General features: G+C 45.3%; 1 pseudogene; it reads left to right on the top strand.

Moving 5' to 3' along the window:
* The window catches only part of LOC109219245, a 39,292-nt pseudogene continuing 20,173 nt past the window's right edge, over nucleotides 2,785-21,903 (top strand).

Genomic DNA, 21,903 nt, shown 5'->3' with positions numbered 1-21,903 from the left:
ATTCGCATTAAATCACGTCTATATCGCCTAAATCAATAACCATCTCGTTTATAAAGATGTTTAAAATCAACCCCAACACATAGACACCATGTTATAGGGTAAATATGTATGAAATCAGTTTCATGATGGCCAACACCTAGACAAGCATGTTTCTAGGACGTATTAAAACCCAAATTGTTTGCTTTCCTTTAATCAATTTCCAGAATTTTGTTTGCGTTTTTTATACAGCATGTTATAAGGCATTGTAGTTCCACGCCTAGGCAAGCCTATAGGTAATCAAGGTTTTATAAATAATTGTAAAAATTGTGCTCTGCTTATTCGTGAACTGCCCAGATTCAACAAGTGCTAAAATCAGTAGGCAAACTGATTAGGTTTATGCTACTTCGCTCTAAAACAATGCTGCATATTCTCTGTTTGTCATGCTCACCTAGATATCCTGTTCTAGGACCTTTCTGAAATTCTCTGAAATCTGCTGTTTGAGACGTGCTAATTATCTGCTTATGTGTGGAGGTAAACATGAGCCCCCTTAATTGTTTTCTTATTTGACAGTCCTATATGTTCTTTGTTGTCGCTTAGATTTTCCCTTTTAAACACCTTAGGAGGGTCTAGAACTGCCTAAGATTAGAGGTCCTAAACACCTCTAGGGCCACAAGGAAGGGACGGGTAAAGCACGCTTAGAGTTCGTTAATTAAAACCGCTTATATAACCGCTAAGGGGAGGGTAACTAGGTAGTAGAGGATATGATGACCTGTGCGCTAATGCCACGTGTAACCCCTCTATTTGAGGAAGGCTTACCGGGTATTGTACAGATGTGATCCTATAGGCCAACAAACCTAGGACTTCCCTCACCTTATTCACATATGTGTATATAGACTACCTATCTGTTAACCTTCTTTTATTTACGTATGTCAAACTTCTTTTACTTGCAAATGGGTGCTTAGACTGCCTATCTGTTAAATGACTAATTCACATAATTGAGTTCGGCCGGGACCCACCGTTGTTGACCGCGAGGGGTGCCTAACACCTTCCTCCCAAGGTTATTTCGAGCCCTTACCCTAATCTCTGGTAATGCAAACTAGTTATATGAGTTAATTGCTCTAAGTGCCCTAACGCACCTTAATCCGTTAGGTGGCGACTCTTCAAATTCAAATACCCAATTCTCAAAAGGAAATGAGTTGTTCCCTATGAATGTCGAAATCCAGACTCCGCGAGGAAAAAGCGGGCGCGACAGCATGGCGACTTTGCTGGGGATATCTTAGGCTCTTACCATAACGAACTTGTTTTTGTGAATTAATCCCAAGCATGCTTTATTTTGATACAACCTTTCCCTTCCCCTTATTTGGATTTAACTGCTTATTTCCAAGAATTTATGATTTCTTTTGTTGTTTGAAATTGACTTGTTTCCTTGTTTTTCTTTTGTAACTGTCTTTCAATTATTTGAATACCGCATTTATCATTTTTTTTAACGTGCCAATACTTGGCAACATGCTATTTATTGTTGCATAAATCATGCTCAACATCATATTCCACTCGTGCGTAATCAATCCTATAGAAACGCTTGATGAGTGTTTGCTCGCTTCCTATATATCACCCTTTTAAATTTGGAAAGGCGTATTTGCAGTAAGACTAGTCGATCGCGGTGCGTTCGATGGTTCCATGTCTTCCCCCCTCAAGTTGTGCGCTTGAGGGTCCCAGTCTAGACCTCTATATAGTAACCTTACTCTGATCAATTGTGCATGCATCATGGTCAAACCTAGCCAGGTTAATATGTTGTCCGCATAATGACCCTTTAATACAAGCTCCACCCAGAAGTCCATCGGGTTTTCCATAATCCCAGCGGACGCAATCACAATTTTGTGCATTAATTTGGAGAAATAAGTGCCAATATGCTAATCATTATTGTATAAATAGACGAACCTAGAGGGGGAAAGGGCCTAACCATCTTTTGTTTTGCAGAAATGAGGCACGAAGTCCCCTGGTTCGGCATGGTTAGTAACGTACCTTAACTTTTGCTAGATTGGTGGAGGGATCTTCGTTCAAGTGACCAAAATCAGGTGAAACAAGTCCTAGGGAATTTGCCTTCTTTGTTGGAGCTTCAGCGAAACAAAATGTTGATTGAGGCTGCCACCATGTATTGGGACAAGGAAAGGGTTGTGTTTTGCTTTGGGGACATAGAAATGACCCCTCTTCTGGAAGAAATAGGGGGATTTTCTGTGCTACCATGGGATAGCCCTGGTTTATTGGCACCAGACAACCGCACCACTAAGGGAATTTTTGAAGATGATAGGGTTAAAAAATAATGATGACTTGGAGTGCCTGAAAAACTCTTATGTACCTTTCGATTTCCTCTATGAGCGATACGGTCACAGCAGGTCTTACCGTATCTTTGATGATGAAGTCTCCATCACCTCCTTGGGTTGGATTCATTGTAGGGTCTTTGTGTTCATTGTGTTTTTCTTGGGCATGCTAGTGTTCCCGATCCAAGGGGACAGAATCCACACCAGGCTGGCCATGGTGGCCAAAACATGCGGGTCATACATACTTTTACCCCTCATGGTTGGATGATAACATAGCGGGGATCTTCGAGCCAAGGGTTGGTCCAGGAAACAGGGTTATAGACGAAGTTGCCGAAGCACAATAAAGTACAACAAATTATGCAAGAGAATTTGTGAGTCTGAAGCCAAGCATTTGGAGCAGCATAAGGACGACATGGAAATGATCAATGAGTGGAAAGAAAGGGCTGTTAAATCCAGCGAAAGGCTGGAATATTTGGAGTATAGTCTGATGGAATTGGAAGGGAAAATAAGGAAGAGAGTCACTGATTGTCAGAATGCTGAGGGAAACGAAGGAGGGCCTTTGGCAAGGGAATTCTTACTGCTAAACCTGCACGAACTGGGGGAATTGATCGACAAGAGCATCAAGTCTGGAAAAGGTCCTTCTGGGACCAAATAGATTAGGTTTACTTGCTTTCTAAATGTAATAGGGCCAAGTGCCATTAGTGACATTATCTTATTTAGTATTGTTTTGGGTCGTCTATTTTTACAGTAATGAAATGAGGCAATTATTGGCACTAAATTTCTCCAAATCTATTTGTCTCTAGGCCTACCTCGAGCACAACAGGGCTCCCAAATTAGGACGCGAATTCATACTCACGCGATACGTGTTTAAATACTGCAAATTTTTTAGAATCATTACTGACTTGGCTACCTTTTGTTTTTCTTTCTTTCTTTTGATTATTCCCATTCCCCAAAGGTTGGTTCATGTATACTGGCGTCATCAGCTTATCACACAAGATCAAGGGGCCCTCCACCTTCTCCTCCTCCTAGTCCACCAAAAGGCAAGGGAAAAGCAAAAATGGATGATTTGAGCGGCGCCGGAAAAGAAAACAACACACAGGTTGAACATGCAGAAACTTCTGATGGTCGGGGTACTCAGGCCCCAAATGAAGCAGTTTCATGGCTCGAACAAAACTACTGGAACTCCACGGTGAGCTTGAGCATGTCCGGAATATGGCAAACCTATCCTTCTCACTTAGCGTCCCGGACATCAGTCATCCAAATACTCAGAACCCCGCACCACCTCAAAACACACCCAACAATCGCCCACAAAATCCTCCCATACCTCACCATTATATAACTCCACCACAAAATCAAACTATCCCACCACAGTACCAGCCAAACACCTACCATACTCCCCAAAATACTCCACCAGTCATTCCTAAACCCCAGAATTCCACCAATGATCACCACTATACTCAAACTCCAGGTCAGCAAAACAACCCTATATATGTGGAGACCCTACCTCACTCCACTTAACCCATCTCCTATGCACCGGAATCTGTTGAGAAGGATATGCTCATTAAGAACTTGGCCGAGGAGCTCAAGAAGTTGACCAGCCGAGTTCAAGGCGTAGAAGGAGGCAAGGTGATAGAAGGTCTGAACTATAAAGACCTATGCATACAACCGGATGTAGAACTGCCAGAGGGATACAAACCTCCCATGTTCGAGATGTTTGACGGTACATATGATCCCAGGGTTCATCTAAGGACCTATTGTGACAAGCTTGTCGGGGTCGGAAAAGATGAAAAGATCCGGATGAAGCTTTTTATGAGGAGTCTTATGGGAGATGCCTTGTCCTAGTACATCAGCCAGGATCCTATGAAATGGTCCAACTGGGTGAGTATGGCGTCTGATTTCATGGACCGATTCAGGTTCAACATAGAGAATGCACCAGATGTCTTCTAAATTCAGAACCTCAAGAAGAAGCCCACCGAGACTTTCCGCGAATATGGTACTCGTTGGAGGTTTAAAGCGGCCAAAGTCAGGCCAGCATTGGACGAGGAACAGATGAACAAGTTCTTCTTCAGAACACAGGATCCGCAGTACTACGAAAGGTTGATGGTTATTGAAAACCATAAGTTCTCTGATATCATCAAACTTGGTGAAAGAATCGAAGAAGGCATCAAGAGCGGGATGGTAACGAACTTTGAGGCGTTGCATGTCACTAATAAAGCATTGCAGTCAGGGGGGTATATCTAAAAAGAAGGACGTGGGAGCAATAATGGTCGCCCAAGGACCCAAAACTCCATTCGTATACCGAACCTCTCCACTTACATATCAAACACCTCCACCCACATATCAAGCACCTCCACCTACATATCAACCCTCGTCCCCTAGATACTCCCAACCAGCCATTGCCTATCATACCTTTAATTCCCAACCATCTCACTTTCAGCCACCTCCAACTCGTCAAAATTACCCAAGACCGCGACCTAATTTTGACCGCTGACCACCCAAATAATACACTGCCATTGCTGAACCCATCGACCAGCTATATGAAAGGTTTAAGGCTGCTGGTTACGTCACTCCCGTCCCTGCTGTGGCCACGGAGAACTCATCCCAATTGGTTAAACCGAATTAAGAATTATACATACCATTCCGGTATGAAAGGGCACACCATTGACGAATGCCACAAATTAAAGGACAAAATCCAGACTTTGATTGACAACAAGATCATCTAGGCAAAGGAGGCTACACCTAATGTCCACAATAACCCCCTCCCAGATCACAGTGGTGAAGGTGTCAATGTGATAGAGATGGATGAAGAATGGGATCCGAAAGGATCAATCGGACTTATCAAAGAGGGTGACGATCCCAAGAAACCCAGTCACTCTGAACCCCATTATAGTGCAGGTACAACCGCCAGTGGAGGTCGAGGTAACTGCATCAATCGCATTTGAAGTTGAGGTAGCACCCCCTACAGTTGCACCTATTCCATTTGAGGTGAAAGTAGCCACACCATTTACAGTGCCGGTATCAACTACACCGCCTTTCAGCACCGAGTCTGTACCATGGGATTATGTGGCCGAAGCTAGAAGAAAAGGAAAAACCAAGATGGGGGAATCTGGTGCTGCACAAGGGATGACTAGGACTGGAAGGGTCTATACACCCGAGCATTTGGGAGAGTCCATTAAACAGGCCTCTAACAGACTTCTTGTTATTGAAACAGGTCGAGATGACCTCTGGAGGAAATTGCAAGTGAGGGAGTATTTAGTCCTCGATCATCTGAACAAGACTCCTGCTCAAATAGCTATCCTGTCGCTACTACAGAATTCAGAAGCGCACAGGAATGCTCTGATGAAAGTATTGAACGAAGCATATGTGCCCAATAACATCACAAGAGGAGAAATGGCTAACATGGTAGGACAGGTATTGGAAAGTCGCAAAATCACTTTCCACGAGGATGAGTTGCCGCCTGAGGGTTTGAATCACAATAGGGCGCTGCATATCACAGTGCAATGTGAAGACTACTTCATTACCAGGGTCCTGATTGATGGAGGATCCTGTCTCAATATTTGCCCATTAACAACACTGAAGAGGTTGGGCAAAGGCCTATACAAGATACGAGAAGGGACCATGAACGTAAAGGCATTTGATGGGTCCCAAAGGGCAACCATCGGGGAAATTAATCTCTGTCTGCAAATGGGGCCTACATGGTTTGATGTCGAGTTTCAGGTGCTGGACATATCTGCATCCTACAATTTGCTATTGGGACAACCATGGATACACGCCGCTGGGGCTGTGGCATCAACTTTGCATCAGGTAGTGAAATTTGAGTGGAACCACCAGGAGGTGATTATCCACGGAGACGGGAGCAACCCCATTTACACCCATTAGACTATTTCGATGGTCGAGAATAGGAGAAAGCTGGGCGGAGAAACTTATCAATCGACAAAGATAAGTGGTGGGATGGAAAGATAGCAAGTATGTGAACTGGGGAGGGTATGAGCCTGGCAAGGGTCTTGTTAAAAACCTTCAAGGCATCACCAAGCCAATACAACCAAAGTACCATGGAACCACTTTTGGGCTGGGGTATCAATACACCTGGCAAGAATACAATGATTGATCACCACCATGGCGAGGTCCTTACTATCCATTGGAGCAACCTATACCGCACTTGAGTCAGACTTTCCAACATGCCGACATGATATGGGGATCAGAGGAGGAAGAGGCACTGGCAGCCTTAAGGAACCTGTTCTTGGAGAATGAGGCCATGGACTGTTGTGTAATTGTTGAGGAGGAGGAGGAGGAGGAAGGCCCTACCATCCGAGCTATGGAGAGAGGATCATTACTCAATAATTGGACTGTCAGACCATCCAGGGCCCGACGAGTCCCGGGGTAGCGAGGCTGAACAACATTATTTCATTTATTTTCTATGAAAAATGATTTCCCTTTTTGGCATTTTGTTTTAAATAATATTTCGAATGTTCCGAAACGTTGTTTAAATTATCAAAAATCGCTTTCATGCTTAAATGTATTTATTATTACCATTTTTCTCTCATATCTTTATCTATACAACATTACCATTTCTTGTCTCGATGAACCAAGAACTGTGACATGTAATGAGACGACAAAACAAAAGGATAGTGATTCGGAAGAAGAAGATGTCATACCTGAGGAAATTGTCAGAGAAGTAGAAGACTTTGAGATTAAGCCTAAGTCCAATCTTGACGAAACAGAAATAATCAACTTGGGAAACTCCGAAACTGTCAAGGAAACCCGTATCAGCATCCACCTATCGCCATCAGAAAAAGAAGAGTACACACAGTTCCTGAAAGAGTATGAGGACATCTTTGCATGGTCATACAATGATATGACCGGGTTAAGTACATCCATTGTGGCTCACAAGTTGCCCACAAACCCAGCATGTCCACCAGTAAATAGAAACTCAGGAAGTTCAAGCCTGACACGAGTCTGAAAATCAAGGAGGAGGTTACTAAGCAAATCAAGACCAAGGTCCTCAGGGTGGTTGAATACCCAACTTGTGTGACGACCCAACCCGTCGTCTCATGTATTACAGCCCCATTTCCCCCCATTTATTGCTCTTTCATGTTTATTTCAGCAACAGGTGAGTTTGAGTTGAATTGAATTGGTTTGGATAGAAAATGAGACACTTAGTCTCTTTAAGGAAGGTTTGGTTTGGAAAAGTCAACCGACATTGACTTATTAGTTAGAAGGCTCAGATGTGAATTCTGGTGATTCAGTTAGCTTCGGGAGGTGATTTGTGACTTAGGAGTGCGATCGGAAGTGATTTTGGAGGTCTGGAGTAGGATTAGGCTTGAATTGGCAAAGTTGGCATTTTGGTGAATTCCGGTGGATAGGTGAGATTTTGATCCCAGGTTCGGAATGGAATTTCGAGAGTTGCAGTAGCTCCGTTAGGTGATTTTGGATAAGTGTGCAAAATTTCAGGTCATTCGGAGGTCTTTTGGTCGGTTTTATGATCGAATGCGTAATTCAGAAGTTTTTAAGAAACTTAGGCTTGAATTTGATGTGATTTGATGGTTTTAGCGTGGTTTGATGTGTTTTGAGGATGAGAACAAGTTTGAATGAGGGCTTAGGATGTATTGGTGTTTTTGGTTGAGGTCCCAGGGGCCTCGGGGTGAATTCGGGTGTTTAAACGAGAGTTTGGAAGTTTGCTTCAGGTCTGTTGTTGTTATCATCTGGTATATCTGCTTCTGTGGAAATGGACCGCAGAAGCGATTCTGCAGAAGCGAGTGAAGGAGCGCCGAAACGGTTCGTGGCCTGGTGAGGAGATTCCGCAAAAGCGGAATATAGTCCGCAAAAGCGAGTCAGCAGGAGCGGACTGTCAACCGCAGAAGCAGTACTGGGTGATCTGCAGAAGCAGATTTTGGGACGCAAAAGCGGAAATTGTAACTTTAATGAAAACCGCTTAAGCGGACTTCTGACCGCAGAAGCGGTCCCGCATAAGCGGAAGCGGGACCGCAGAAGCGAAAAACAACTGTTACAGAAGGGATTAAAATATTAAATTTCATCTGCGAACAAGAGTTGATTTCTACCATTTTTAAGCAACTTCGAGAGCTTTGGGCGAGAATTTTCGAGGGTTTTGACTGAGAATCAATTGGAGGTATGTCTCTTGGCCAAATTATTCGAGTTTATGGTAGAAATTGCATGTAAATTGTGGAAAATTCATCAAAAACGGGTCAAGCTAGGGCTTGAAAAGTTGTGATGTAAAAACGGATTTTGAAAGGGCATTTGAACTCCGATTTTGGTAAAATTGGTATGTGTAGACTCGTGGCGAGACGAGGAATCCAGTGATGTAAATTTTGTAATTTTTCGAGAAGCGGGCCCGGGGCTCAGGTTTTTGCCAACTTAGTGAATTTTGGTGTTTTTCGAGTTTTTTCGATTGGGTTAGGTTTCTTTAGCCTATTGTAATGTATTTGTTGTGGTTTTAATCAGATTCGGCGTGTGAAGAGGTTGATTCAAAGGGCAAAGGCATAGCGAGCTAGACTTGTGGCCGGCTTGAGGTGAGTAATAGATGTAAATGATGACATGAGGGTTCGAAACCCCGGTATATCACATTGTGACACTTTATTGAGGCGAGACGCGTACTCTATAACGAGTGTGGGGTCGATTGTGACTGGGGATTGTGACCTAGTCCGTTCCGATTGATGTTCGTAGTGTGTTCTTGACTAGAAATTGTTGGTAATCATCCTACTTGGATTTTATGAATATGTTCGGGGCTTTGTGCCTATCATTTGCATCCTTCAGGGACCTTATCACTGCTTCCATGATGCTTAGCATATTTCATGATATCAGTCCTGAGTTAGACACTGCCTCGAAATGTTTAGTAAATAAATAAAGGTTTAAACACATAGCTCTATAATTCCTAATAATTGAAACTAAAATGAACAATTTGACTTTGCCCGAGTGGCTTGCATGCATATATATCTGGACTGAGTGTGGATCGGGCTGCACGCCGCAGCGAATGCTACGATGATATTGTGCTTGGGCTGTAGGAGCCCCTCCGGAGTCTGAACCCCCACAGTGAGCGCGGGTACCCAAATGGATCGGGCTGCGCGCCGCAGCGGTCATGTGCATTGCATTGCATTCATGCATTTTATATCTGTTGGTCTTAATTGTCATTGTTTGCTGTTGTTTTATCGTTTACCGTGCTGAATCGTTGATTATAGCTTTATATTGTAATATTTCGAAATTTCTTACTTTCAGCCATTATATATGTTTATTACTCACTAGGTGGGAAGTACTCACTTTACTCCCTGCACCATGTGTGCAGATTGAGGTGCTTCGGAGACTTAGTGGAGTTGTTTGCTGTTTTCGTGAAGTTTATTTTCAGGAGTTGTTGAGGTAGCTGCCCGACGTCCGCAGGACCCGACTCCTCCCCTTCATTTCATTTATCTTTCCATATCCTAGACTTCTTTATTACTATGGATATATTACTCTGTTACATCTGGAGGCTCTAGACTCCTGACTCCAGATCTATTGGGGAATGTTTGGATATTCGTTATTATTTTCCGTACTAATTTATTTAGAGTCCGATTGGAACCTTGATATTTGCTATTTTAATCGTATTATTTGTTAACAGATTGCTTAATTAGGTTGAGAGTATTTAATTGGTCGGACTTGCCTAGCATTAGTGTTGGGCGCCATCACGACCGGGATTGGGGTCGTGACAAGTTGGTATCAGAGCCTAGGTTACTAGGCCTCGCGAGTCATGAGCCGGTTTAGTAGAGTCTCGCGGAACGGTACGGGGACGCCTGTACTTCTCCTCGAGAGGCTGCAGAACCTTTAGGAAAACTCCATATTCTTGAAATTCTTGTCGTGCGGCTTTGTGATTCGAAAACTAAATTCCTGTATTCTATTCTCTCGCAGATGGCGAGAACTCGTGCTACCGGACGCGATGGTCGACCACCAGTACCACCCACTAGAGGCCGTGGACGCGGTCGTGGTCGTGACCGAGGTAGGGCAGCAGAGACAGCACCTGCTGACCCACCAGCTGCTACAGTTCAGGACCAGATTCCAGTTGTCGATGTCCCAGCAGCACCTGTGCAGGCACCAGCAGTGCCTATTGCTATTCCTGGTCTCCAGGAGACCTTGGCACAGATACTATCAGTTTGCACTGGCCTGGCTCAGGCAGTCTCAGCTTCTACTGCAGCAGCTGCTTCCCAGACCGGGGGAGGACATCAGACCCCTGTTGCTCACACACCTGAGCAGGTTGCCCAGGGATTTCAGACACCGGAAGCAGCCATAGCTCCGCCAGTTGCTCCAGTTGCTCCAGTTGCACCAGTTCCAGCCTATGAGGTTCCAGCTATGCCGGACGATGAGCAGCGTCGTCTTGAGAGATTCGGCAGGCTTCAGCCTCCGACGTTCAGCGGTGCCGAGGGCGAGGATGCCCAGGGTTTTCTGGATAAGTGTCAGCGTATGCTTCGCACTGCAGGGATCTTAGAGTCGAGTGGTGTGGCTTTTACTACTTTCCAGTTCTCAGGGTCTGCATTCACCTGGTGGGAGGACTTCGAGAGGCGTAGGCCGGTTGGTGCAGCGCCCCTTACATGGCAGCAGTTCTCCACTCTCTTTCTGGAGAAGTACGTACCGCAGTCTCACAGGGAGGAGCTGCGTCGTCAGTTCGAGTGGTTGGTTCAGGGGGACATGTCTGTGACCCAGTACGAGTTGAGATTCACGCAGCTAGCTCGGCATGCCACTTGGATGATCCCGACAGATCGGGAAAGGATTAGGAGGTGCGTGGATGGCCTCAACTATTCACTTCGCATTTTGATGACCAGAGAGAGCGTTATGGGTGCCTCATTTGAGGAGGTAGTTGACATGGCTCGAGAGATTGAGACGTTTCGCCGTCGGGAGCGTGAGGAGAGAGAGGAAAAGTGGCCTCGAAGTTCAGGTAGTTTCAGTGGTGCTCCGTCTAGGGGCGAGTTCCAGCGTGGCAGAGGCCGTTCCTTCAGGCCTCCTCAGTCAGCTCGTCTAGAGTACAGTGGGGCCTCTTCAGGCTGTGGTCATCAGGGATTTCAGCAGGGCCAGACTTCACTTAGTGCCCTTCCAGCTTAGAGCTCTACACCTGCCTCTTCAGCCCAGGGTTCTTTAGCAGCGAGGGGTTTCCATCAGTCCCCTTCTCCAGCGCCGGGTAGTTGTTACGAGTGCGGTGAGTTCGGTCATATGAGGAGACAGTGTCCTGGGCGTCGTGGTAGTCAGTCTCAGCAGAGGGATCAGCCCTCATCTTCTGCTCCTTTTTCATCAGCACCCGCCCAGTCAGCTAGGGGTGGAGGTCAGGTAGCCAGGGGCCGCCCCAGGGGTGGAGGCCGGACTGGCGGTGGTCAGGCTCGATTCTATGCTCTTTCGGACAGGAAGGACGCCATTGCCTCATATGCTGTTATCACAGGTATTATCTCAGTCTGCCACAGAGATGCCCCTGTCTTATTTGATCCCGGATCTACCTATTCCTATGTATCTTCATATTTTGCTCATCACATGGGTACTACCCGAGGTTGTCTTGATTTTCCTGTTCACGTATCTAACCCGGTGGGTGATACTATCATTGTAGATCATGTATAACGATCCTATTTAGTGACTATTGGGGGCCTGGAGACCCGAGTTGACTTATTGTTGTTGAGCATGGTTGATTTTGATGTTATTCTGGGTATGGATTGGTTATCTCCGTACCATGCTATTCTGGACTGTCATGCTAAGACAGTTACGTTGGCTATTCCGGGTATTCCGAGGATTGAGTGGCGTGGGACTGATTATGTTCCCAGCAGGATGATTTCTTTTTTAAAGGCCCAGCGGATGGTTGGGAAAGGTTGTCTATCTTATTTGGCTTTCGTGAGAGATATTGGAGCTGAGACTCCTAGTCTTGACTCCGTCCCCGTCGTGAGGGACTTCCCTGATGTGTTTCCAGCAGACCTGCCGGGCATGCCACCGGACAGGGACATTGATTTTGGTATTGATCTGGTGCCGGACACTAAGCCCATCTCTATTCCTCCGTATCTCATGGCACCAGCAGAAATGAAATAACTAAAGGATCAGCTTCAGGAACTCCTAGATAAGAGGTTTATTCGTCCTAGTGTGTCACTGTGGGGTGCACCGGTTCTATTTGTAAAGAAGAAAGATAGCACAATGAGGATGTGCATTGATTACAGACAGTTGAACAAGGTGACAGTTAAGAAGAAGTATCCACTACCTCGTATTGACGATTTGTTTGACCAGCTCCAGGGGGCAATGGTATTCTCGAAGATTGATCTCCGTTCAGGCTATCACCAGCTGAAGATCAGGGATTCAGATATTATGAAGACTGCCTTCAGGACTAGATATGGGCACTATGAGTTCCTGGTTATGTCTTTTGGGCTGACTAATGGCCCAGCCGCGTTCATGCACTTGATGAACAACGTATTTTGGCCGTATCTGGATTCATTTGTTATCGTTTTTATTGATGATATCCTAGTGTACTCGCGTAGCCAGGAGGAGCATGCTCAGCACTTGAGAGTGGTGTTACAGAGGTTGAGGGAGGAGAAGCTTTATGCAAAGTTCTCCAAATGTGAGTTTGGCTTGGGTCTGTAGCTTTTCTAGGACACGTGGTGTCCAGTGATGGTATTTAAGTAGATCCAAAGAAGGTAGAGGCAGTTCAGAGTTGGCCCAGACCGTCCTCAGCCACGGAAATTCGAAGTTTCCTCGGTTTGGCAAGTTATTATCGCCGGTTCATCCAGGGTGTTTCCTCTATTGCTTTGCCCTTGACTAAGTTGACGCAGAAGGGTGCACCATTCGTATGGTCAGACGAGTGCGAGGAGAGCTTTCAGAAGCTCAAGACAGCTTTGACCACAGCTCCAGTATTAGTTTTGCCATTAGCCTCAGGTTCTTACACTGTGTATTGTGATGCTTTGAGAGTCGGGATCGGATGTGTGTTGATGCAGGGGGGTAGAGTTATTGCATATGCTTCTCGTCAGTTGAAGCCTCATGAGCAGAACTACCCCGTACATGATTTGGAGTTGGCTGTTATAGCTCATGCGTTGAAGATTTGGAGGCACTACTTATATGGCGTATCTTGTGAGGTATATACGATCATCGCAGCCTTCAGCATTTGTCCAAACAGAAGGATCTTAATTTGAGGCAGCGGAGGTGGCTTGAGTTACTCAAGGACTATGATATTACCATTTTGTATCATCCAGGGAAGGCCAACGTAGTGGGCGATACGTTAAGCCGGAAGGCGGTCAGTATGGGTAGCTTGGCGTACATTCCAGTTGGGGAGAGGCCCTTTGCAGTTGATGTTCAGGCTTTGGCCAATCGGATGGTGAGGTTAGATATTTCGGAGCCTAGTCGGGTGTTGGCTTGTGTAGTTTCTCGGTCTTCCTTGTATGACCGCATCAGAGAGCACCAGTATGATGATCTACATCTGCTTGTCCTTAAGGACAGGGTTAAGCATGATGACGCCAGAGATGTGACTATTGATGATGATGGCGTGATGAGGATGTAGGGCCGGATTTGCGTGCCTAATGTGGATGGGCTACGGGAGTTAATATTAGAGGAGGCCCACAGCTCGCGGTATTCCATTCATCCGGGTGCCGCGAAGATGTATCAGGATTTGAGGCAGCACTACTGGTGGAGGAGAATGAAGAAAGATATAGTGAGTTATGTAGCTCGGTGTCTCAACTGTCAGCAGGTTAAATATGAGCATCAGAGACCCGGTGGTGTACTTCAGCGGATAGATATTCCCGAGTGGAAGTGGGAGAAGATTACCATGGATTTTGTGAGTGGTCTCCCTCGTACTCGAAGAAGTTTGATTCTATTTGGGTGATTGTGGATCGGCTGACCAAGTCCGCGCACTTCATTCCGGTGTGTACTACCTATTCTTCGGAGCGGTTGGCAGAGATTTTCATCCGGGAGATTGTTAGGTTGCATGGGGTCCCAGTTTCTATCATCTCGGATAGAGGCACTCAGTTTACTTCCCATTTCTGGAAGACTTTTCAGCAAGAATTGGGTACACAGGTAGAGCTGAGCACAGCATTTCATCCCCAGACGGACGGGCAGTCCGAGCGTGCCATTCAGATATTGGAGGACATGTTGCGTGCCTGTGTTATTGATTTTGGAGGTTCTTGGGCGGAGTTCTTGCCACTTGCAGAGTTCGCGTAAGACAACAACTAGTCAGTCCAGCATTCAGATGGCACCGTATGAGGCCTTATATGGGAGACGGTGTAGATCTCCGGTTGGTTGGTTTGAGCCCGACAAGTCTAGACTATTGGGGACAGAGTTGGTTCAGGATGCCTTAGAGAAGGTGAAAGTGATTCAGGAGAGACTTCGTACAGCTCAGTCGCGTCAGAAGAGTTATGCGGACCGGAAGGTTCGAGACGTATCCTACATGGTGGGCGAGAAGGTCTTGTTGAAGGTTTCGCCTATGAAGGGCGTTATGAGATTTGGAAAGAAAGGAAAGTTGAGTCCACGGTTTATTGGCCCTTTTGAGATACTTAGGAGAGTTGGGGAGGTGGCCTACATGCTTGCCTTGCCACCCAGCTTGTCGGGAGTTCACCCGGTATTTCATGTTTCTATGCTCCGGAAGTATGTTGGGGACCCGTCCCATGAGTTAGACTTCAGCACGGCTCAGTTGGATGATGACTTGACTTATGATGTGGAGCCAGTGGCTGTTTTGGGTCGTCAGGTTGGGAGATTGAGATCAAAGGATATAGCTTCGGTAAAGGTGCACTGGAGAGGTCGGCCCGTAGAGGAAGCTACTTGGGAGACTGAGCAGGATATGCGGAGCAGATATCCTCACCTATTTGAGACCTCAAGTATGCTTCTCGACCCCCTCGAGGACGAGTGTTTGTTTAAGTTGGGGAGGATGTGACGACCCAACCCGTCGTCTCATGTATTACAGCCCCGTTTCCCCCATTTATTGCTCTTTCATGTTTTATTATCAACAACGGGTGAGTTAGAGTTGAATTGAATTGGTTTGGATAGGGAATGAGACACTTAGTCTCTTTAAGGAAGGTTTGGTTTGAAAAAGTCAACCGAATGTTGACTTATTAGTTAGAAGGCTCGGATGTGAATTCCGGTGAGCCGGTTAGCTTCGGGAGGTGATTTGTGACTTAAGAGTGCGATCGGAAGTGATTTTGGAGGTCCGGAGTAGGATTAGGCTTGAATTGGCAAAGTTGGCATTTTGGCGAATTCTGGTGGATAGGTGAGATTTTGATCCGAGGGTCGGAATGCAATTTCGAGATTGCAGTAGCTCCGTTAGGCGATTTTGGATATGTGTGCAAAATTTCAGGTCATTCAGAGGTGTTTTGGTCAGGTTTTTGATCGAATGCGTAATTCGGAAGTTTTTAAGAAACTTAGGCTTGAATTCGATGTGATTTGATGGTTTTAGCGTGGTTTGATGTGTTTTGAGGATGGGAACAAGTTTGAATGAGGTCTTAGGATGTATTGGTATTTATGGTTGAGGTCCCGGGGGCCTCGGGGTGAATTCGGGTGTTTAAACGAGAGTTTTGAAGTTTGCTTCAGGTCTGTTGTTGTTGTCATCTGTTATTTCCGCTTCTGCGGAAATGGACCGCAGAAGCGGTTAGAAGCGGGTGAAGGAGCACAGAAGCGGTTCGGCCTGGGTGAGGGAATTTCCGCAAAAGCGGAATGATAGTCGCAAAAGCGAGTCCGCAGGAGCGGACTGTCAACCTCAGAAGCGGTACTGGGTGATCCGCAGAAGCGGATTTTGGGACGCAAAAGCGGAAATTGTAACATTAATGAAAACTGCTTAAACAGACTTCTGACCGCAGAAGCGGTCCCGCATAAGCGGAAGCGGGACCGCAGAAGCGAAAAACAACTGTTGCAGAAGAGTTTAAAATATTAAATTTCATCCGCGAACAAGAGTTGATTTCTACCATTTTTAAGCAACTTGGAGAGCTTTGGGCAAGAATTTTCGAGGGTTTTGACTGAGAATCAATTGGAGGTAAGTCTCTTGGCCAAATTATTCGAGTTTATGGTAGAAATTACATGTAAATTGTGGAAAATTCATCAAAAACGGGTCAAGCTAGGGCTTGAAAAGTTGTGATGTAAAAACGGATTTTGAAAGGGCATTTGAACTCCGATTTTGGTAAAATTGGAATGTGTAGACTCGCGGCGAGACGAGGAATCCAATGATGTAAATTTTGTAATTTTTCGAGAAGTGGGCCCGGGGCTCGGGTTTTTGCCAACTTAGTGAATTTTGGTGTTTTTCGAGTCTTTTCGATTGGGTTATGTTTCTTTAGCCTATTGTAATGTATTCGTTGTGGTTTTAATCAGATTCGGCGTGCGAAGAGGTTGATTCGAAGGGCAAAGGCATAGCGAGCTAGATTTGTGGCCGGCTTGAGGTGAGTAATAGATGTAGATGATGACCTGAGGGTTCGAAACCCCGGTATATCACATTGTGACGCTATATTGAGGCGAGTCACGTACTCTATGACGAGTGCGGGGTCGATTGTGACTGGGGATTGTGACCTAGTCCGTTCTGATTGATGTTCGTACCGTGTTCTTGACTAGAAATTGTTGGTAATCATCCTACTTGGATTTTGTGAATATGTTCGGTGCTTTGTGCCTATCAATTGCATCCTTCAGGGATCCTTATCACTGCTTCCATGATGCTTAGCATATTTCATGATATCAGTCCTGAGTTAGACACTGCCTCGAAATGTTTAGTAAATAAATAAATGTTTAAACACTTAGCTCTATAATTCCTAATAATTGAAACTAAAATGAACAATTTGACTGTGCCCGAGTGGCTTGCATGCATATATATCTGGACTGAGTGTGGATCGGGCTGCATGCCGCAGTGAATGCTACGATGATATTGCACTTGGGTTATAGGAGCCCCTCCGGAGTCTGAACCCCCACAGTGAGCGCGGGTACCCAAATGGATCGGGCTGCGCGCCGCAGCGGACATGTGCATTGCATTTCATTCATGCATTATTACCTATTTGTCTTACTTGTCCTGGTATTGTTGTTGTTCCACCGTTTAATATGCTGAATCGCTCATTATAGCTTTATATTGTAATATTTCGGAATTTCTTACTTTCAGCCATTATATATGTTTATTACTCACTGAGTTGGAAGTACTCACTTTACTCCCTGCACCATGTGTGCAGATTCAGGTGCTCCGGAGACTTAGTAGAGCTGTTTGCTGTTTTAGTGAAGTTTATTTTCAGGAGTTGTTGAGGTAGCTGCCTGACGTCCGCAGGACCCGACTCCTCCCCTTTATTTCATTTATCTTTCCATATGCTAGACTTCTTTATTACTATGGATATATTACTCTGTTACATCTGGAGGCTCTAGACTCGTGACTCTAGATCTATTGGGGAATGTTTGGATATTCGTTATTATTTTCCGTATTAATTTATTTAGAGTCGGATTGGAACCTTGATATTTGCTATTTTAATCGTATTATTTGTTAACGGATTGCTTAATTGGGTTGAGAGTATTTAATTGGTCGGGCTTGCCTAGCATTAGTGTTGGGCGCCATCACGACCGGGATTGGGGTCGTGACAACATGGCTAGCCAATGTCGTGCCAGTTCCAAAGAAGGATGGGAAGGTCAGGGTCTGTGTTGATTATCAGGATTTCAACAAGGCCAGCCCAAAGGATGATTTCCCACTTCCAAACAAACACATCCTAATCGACAATTGTGCCAAGCATGAGCTCCAATTGTTTGTGGATTGTTTTGCCGGTTACCATCAGATCTAGATGGACGAAGAGGACGCTGAGAAAACGGCTTTCATTACACCATGGGGAGTATACTGTTATAAGATGATGCCATTCGGTCTACACGATGCTGGGGCCACCTACATTAGGGCTATGACTACCGTTTTTCATGACATGATACATAAGGAGATCAAAGTGTATGTGGATGATGTCATCATCAAATCCAAGGAAGCCACATATCATATAGCCGATTTGAGGAAGTTTTTCGACAGACTGCAGAGATACAACCTGAAACTAAACCCTGCAAGATGTGCATTCGGGGTTCCTACTAGAAAGTTACTTGGGTTCATTGTCAGCCGACGAGGGATAGAATTGGACCCGTCAAAAGTCAAAGCCATCCAGGAGCTACCGCCGCCGAAGAGTAAGAAAGATGTAATGAGTTTTCTAGGACGGCTAAACTATATCAACCGCTTCATAGCTTAGTCTACAGTTATATGTGAGCCAATTTTCAAGATGTTAAAGAAGGACGCTGCAACCAGTTGGACTGAGGATTGTCAAAAGGCTTTCGACAAGATCAAGGAGTACTTATCAACACCACCAGTCTTGGTCCTGCCAGAGCCAGGTAGACCCTTGCTACTCTACCTTGCAGTGCTAGATGGAGCCTTCGGCTACGTTCTGGGGCAGCACGACGAGACAGGGAGAAAGGAACAAGCTATCTATTACCTGAGTAAGAAGTTTACTCCATATGAAGTGCGGTACTCTCTATTGGAACGTACCTGCTACGCTCTAACCTGGATAGCTCAGAAGCTGAGGCATTACTTCTGTGCCTACACAACATACCTCATATCAAGGATGCATCCCTTGAAATATATCTTTCAGAAACCCATGCCACTAGCAAGCTGGCTAAGTGGCAAATCTTGATGAGTGAGTTTGTCATTGTTTATGTGACATAGAAAGCAGTCAAGGGACAGGCACTGGCAGATCATCTTGCTGAGAACCCCGTGGAAGACGTATTTTCCCAATGAAGAGGTGTTATTGATAGGAGAAGATATTGCTGAGTCCTATGACGGTTGGAGAATGTTCTTTGACGGAGCGACAAATTTCAAGAGAGTCGGCATTGGAGCCGTTTTGGTATCAGAAACTGGCCAACATTATTCGGTATCTGCTAAACTCAGATTTCCCTGCACCAACAACATGGCAGAGTATGAAGCCTGCATACTAGGGCTCAACATGACCATCAATATGAATGTTCAGGAGCTACTGGTAATCGGTGATTCAGATTTGCTTGTGCACCAGGTACAAGGAGAATGGGCACCAAGAATTCCAAGATATTGCCATATCTGCACCATGTGGAGGAATTGAGAAAGAGGTTCACGAAGATAGAGTTTCGGCATGTTCCCAGGATTCAGAACGAGTTTGCCGATGCATTGGCCACCTTGTCATCCATGATACAGCATCACGATAAGAGCTTCATCGATCCCATCCCAGTAAGGACCCACAGTCAACCGGCGTATTGTGCCCATGTTGAAGAAGAAATAGACGGGAAGCCTTGGTTTCACAATATCAAAGAATATTTGGCGAAAGGAGAATATCCGTAGCATGAAAGTCATACTCAGAAACGTACGCTTTGGAGGTTGTCCAATAATTTCTTTCACAACGGAGAAACCTTGTACAGAAGAACTCCTGATTTGGGATTGCTAAGGTGTGTCGACGCAAAAGAAGCTTCTAAGCTAATTAAGGAGATACATGCAAGAACTTGCGGCCCGCATATGAATGGCTTTGTCTTGGCCAAGAAGATACTTAGAGTCGGTTATTTCTGGATGACCATGGAGATAGATTGCGTCCAGTATGTCCAGAAATGCTACCAATGTCAAGTACATGCCGATATGATAAAAGTGCCGCCAAATGAGCTCAATGCAACAAGCTCGCCTTGGCCATTCGTCGCCTGGGGAATGGATGTCATTGGTCCAATCGAGCCCACTGCCTCAAATGGGCATCGGTTCATCTTTGTAGCTATCGATTACTTCACCAAATCGGTCGAAGCAGCATCCTACAAGGCAGTAACTAAGAAGTGATCTGATGAAGACCATGTGTGAGACTTTCAAATTCAAGCACAAGAATTCCATAGCCTATAGACCTCAGATGAATGGAGCTGTAGAAGCCGCTAACAAGAATATCAAGAAGATACTAAGAAAGATGGTAGAAAATCACAAACAATGGCACGAGAAGCTGCCATTCGCTTTGTTGGGATATCGTACCACAGTCCGCACATCAACCGGGGCAACTCCCTACTTACTAGTTTATGGTACTGAAACTGTTATTCCCACTGAAGTGAAGATCCCTTCTCTGAGAATCATACAAGAAGCTGAGCTTAGCAACGCGGAATGGATAAGAAGCCGTTTTGAGCAGCTAGCCCTCATAGATGGAAAAAGGATGAATGCAGTGTGTCATGGGCAACTCTATCGAAATAGAATGTCCAGAGCTTTCAACAAACGAGTCAAGCAGAGACAGTTCACACCAGGGCAGCCGGTGTTGAAGAAGATCTTTCCGGATCAGGACGAAGCCAAAGGGAAATTCTCTCCCAACTGGCAAGGCCCTTACATGGTTCATAGAGTATTGATAGGAGGAGCCCTCATACTTGCAGAAATGGACGGAGAAGTCTGGCCAAAACCAATCAACTCAGATGTAGTCAAGCGATACTATGTGTAACTATTTATGTTTTCACAAAATGATGTATATTGAACTACGCTCGACGTGATTCCCGTTTAAGAGGGGATACGTAGGCAGCCCTGTGGGTTCGGTCACAATTCAGTAAAAATCCTATTTTCCCCACAACCAGAAAATGGGGCAGAATTTTGAGGACCCTCAAAATTTCGGAGCAAGTCTAGCCAACGCCACCATATGCCAGAAAGTCAGAAGTCAATTAGAAACTGGAGCAGAATTTTGAGAAGGACCCTCAAAATTCCGAAGCAATTTCAGTCGATCGCAACATGTGCAATAGTCAGACGTGTCCATCTAACTGGGGAAGAATTTTGAGGAGGACCCTCAAAATTCTATAGCTTGAGAGGTTGCGATGTCTCGGATCATGTCACAGTCACTGGTTCATCTAACCAATTTCTAAAATAATATATTTCTGTTACGTCTTTGAAACTATGCATGCTTTCTTGTAAAATGACTTCGTATAGCCAACGCTACCCCAAAGATTTGAACAGGACCTGCGGACCAAGCAAAGCAAGCCAAGCAAGCCGATGGAGGCACGAACCGACCTACCCCCTTCATAGAAATCATGATTTTTCTTTGGATGCAGGAGCGAAGAATATACATGCCTCCAAGTCACAATCTCCATAACAACCGTGATGCTAAAATCTATTACCAGCTAAGAAAACCCTGCTATCACCTGCTATTTATTCTATTTTTGCATGGGACTAAGCCCTGTCCCAAAATCCTGCCTGAGGCTAAGCCCTGCCTCCATATCTGCATAATGCTATGCACTACCTTCCATTTTCATGGGACTAAGCCCTGTCCGGAATCTTGGATGAGACTAAACTCTGTCTCTATCTACATGAAGTTAAGCCCTGCCTCCATATCTGCACGAGGCTAAGCCCTGCCTCCACATCTGCATGAGGCTAAGCCCTGCCTCCGTTTTTGTATAAGGCTAAGCACTGCCTTCCATTTGCATGGGACTAAGCCCTGTCCCGAATCTTGCATGAGACTAAGCTCTGTCTCCATCTTCATGAGGCTAAGCCCTGCTTCCTTTTTGCATAAGGCTAAGCCCTGCCTCCATTTTGCATATGGCTAAGCATTGCCTTCCATTTGCTTGGGACTAAGCCCTGACCCGAATCATGCATGAGACTAAGCTCTGTCTCCATCTGCATGAGGCTTAGACCTGCCTCCATATCTGCATGAGGCTAAGCCTTGCCTCCATTTTTGCA

The sequence above is a fragment of the Nicotiana attenuata genome, chromosome 2, assembly GCF_001879085.1.
Source record: "Nicotiana attenuata strain UT chromosome 2, NIATTr2, whole genome shotgun sequence".
Lineage (NCBI taxonomy): Eukaryota > Viridiplantae > Streptophyta > Magnoliopsida > Solanales > Solanaceae > Nicotiana > Nicotiana attenuata.
This window is presented reverse-complemented; position numbering and strand designations above follow the sequence as displayed.